Source organism: Athene cunicularia (assembly GCF_003259725.1).
Source record: "Athene cunicularia isolate RWA chromosome 2 unlocalized genomic scaffold, athCun1 chr2_part1, whole genome shotgun sequence".
Lineage (NCBI taxonomy): Eukaryota > Metazoa > Chordata > Aves > Strigiformes > Strigidae > Athene > Athene cunicularia.
The window spans coordinates 3011914-3014460 of NW_020799095.1; the positions used below are offsets into that span (position 1 = coordinate 3011914).

The window sequence follows — 2547 nt, forward strand, 5'->3', positions numbered from 1 at the left end:
TGCGGGGGGGTGGGGGGGTTTGGGCTGCATCTCAGCTCCTCTCCTCCCAACCAGGCAACAAGTCCCCCAAGGCCCAGAATTTACATCTGAAGCTCATCCACATCAATGCTGCTGCCAAGCTGGAAAGTCCTGACTACCGGGGCCCGTTCCTGCCATCGGAGATGCTGGTTGCTGCGGAGCCGGCGGAGGAGAGGGTGACCCTGCTGCAGAGCAGCCTGCGGGAGGCACTGACCAGGGTGCTGGGCAGCAGCGAGAACGGGCGCCTCGACGTGCGCACCCGCTATGGCTGGCAGCTGGGTGAGTGCCTCCTCTCCCCGCCCCAACGGGCGCCAGTAGGACCTCACCGGGCTCTGCCAGGGCCAGGGAATTGACCTTGAGGGCTTGGGTATGGCTACCAGGCTTTATCCCTGCCTCGTTCTTCAGCCTCACACCGCTCTGCCTCCTCATCACAGCCACCTGTCTTGTTCCTGTCTGCCTCCCACACGTTGCTTCTCAAGGCAGAGCAGGAAGGGCAGCCCAGGGCTTGGTTGTGGGCAGCAGACGCAGGAGGAAAACCCTTTCTCCTGCAGCCAAGCAGCGTTGAGGGCAGTGAAAGGCTTTGAGCTCTGCGCTCCCTTGCCCCTGGCTCCCACAGCTCCCTGCAGCCCCGTCAAATTCGGTCCCTGCCCGCTCTGTGGCAAGGACCGGCCAAACGGCTGCCACAGCAACTTTTGTGGTCCAAGAGCCCCATGTCCCCTTCCCGTGGGACACAGGGGGGTAAAATCACACTACAGACCTATTTTCTGCCAGAGGAGATGCTTGGGAAGCAGACCCTGTGCGAGGAGGGTGCTGTACTCTGGCTGTGTGCACGGAGCTGCTCCGTGGCTGCAGCAAGGAGGGTATTTTTGGGAAGGAAATGGTGGGACCAGGCATGTTCTGCATCAGCATCCACAGGGGAGAGGGTGGGGGCAGCGTCCAGGTGGGTCTCAAGAGTCCTCGTGTTCCCTCTTCTCCGTGCAGATGCCGAAATGGTGGTGAACAGTGAAAACAGACCTCTCCCCTTAAAGGATTTTGCTGCTCCCCATCTGCTCCACTCGGAAGGGACAAAGCCACTGCCGCCAGGTGCCAGGAGGTGGGTCTGGGCTCAGCTGTGCCCCACTACACAGGCAGGGAGAGGAGGAGGAGGAGGAGGAGGAAGGCTCTTGTGGGCTCCACACCTCTCAGTTGCCGTGGCCAGTGACTCATGCCAAGGATGCTGTGTCCAGCTGCATCCCCCCTCATTTGGGAGTGGGAGGGGGCGCAGGCACAGGGCAGAAATGGGGGTCAGGGCTGTGCCAGCTCCACGTGGGGTAACATTTTGCAGCCAGGCCGGTGGAGACACAGCAGGGGAGGGGGCCAGTCGCTGGTCAGGGCCGTGATTTTTCTCTCCGAGCCTCTGCCAGCTCTTGTCTGCCATGGAGCTGGGCTGCCTGCAGGGCCCTGGGGACTGAGCTGCCTCCTCCCTGCCTGCAAAAGGCAGCACCACACCGCTCAGCTCGCTGCCAGCCCTGGGCTGTGGAGAAATGGTGCTTGAGCTGCTTCTCTGGTGGCTCAGAGGCAGGATTAACGGCTCTGGCAGGATAAATCCATATCCTGGTGGCACAGACCCTTCTGCTGCTGCGCCCACCGCAATCTGGGTGCTGCTGCCAGCTCCTCTCCCTCGTGTGTCTCCCAGGGTCGCTTTTCTCCGGTGGGAATTCCCCAACTTTAGCAACAGGAGCAAGGACCTGCTGGGCCGCTCCGTCATGGCCCGGCGCCACGTCCAGGCGGCCGGCTTCCTCGTGGTGGATGTGAGTAGCCCCGAGGAGGAGGGTCTCTTTCTCTGTGAAGACAAAGGAGCAGATGCTTTTGGGGGTGGGGGGGTGTACCAGCTTCCTTCTTGCTTCCTTCATCTTCTTCCTGACAGTTCTGGATCCTGCACAGCGAGGCAGAGTCCCAGCTCAGCCCCTTAACCCAGGGTGGTTCAGCAGCTTGCCCGCTGGCCTTCCCGGGCTGGGATTAGCCACCGTGATCCCCTGCAGGCCACCTGCTAGGCAAGGTAGCCAAGGTCTTAGGGCGCTGATCCCCTGCAGGGAGGTAATTACCCCTGAGGTAATTCTGCCTCTGGCTGCTCGGGGAGGAAGGTTCCATCCCTCTGCCCTGGCTACGTACTGGCAGCGTGACTCCTTTTGGGGGGGGCTGGAGGGTCCCCTGTCACCCCAGAGCAGCATCACTGTCACCGCAGCCTGTCCCCAGCATCCCCCCCCAGGTCCCTGCGCCTGCTGCGCTTTGAGGCTGATGCAAAGCGAGGTTTGAGCTTCACCAGCGCTGGTTTTCCTGGTTGCTTGCGTAATCCTCCGCCTCACTGGCTGGCTGGGGGGGCTCAGAGGGGAGACGGGAGGAGGAGGAGGGAAGTGCCGCTTTCTACATCTTCACCTAAATATAGAGACGGGGTGGGTGGTGGGATCCCCCCAGACGAGGCTGCTCCCTCGTACTGGTTGGCAGAGCCATGTCCCAGCTTGTTGTTGATTTTTTTTTTTTTTTTTTTTT

The 2547-nt window shown here is 61.3% G+C and overlaps 1 non-coding gene across 1 annotated transcript; it reads left to right on the forward strand.

The window, feature by feature from the left end:
- The first annotated feature begins 639 nt into the window (after positions 1–639).
- LOC113477440 lies at positions 640–779 on the forward strand. Its single transcript, XR_003397905.1, has one exon. It is a non-coding gene; the product is annotated as a small nucleolar RNA SNORA5 (small nucleolar RNA).
- The last annotated feature ends 1768 nt before the right edge of the window (positions 780–2547 follow it).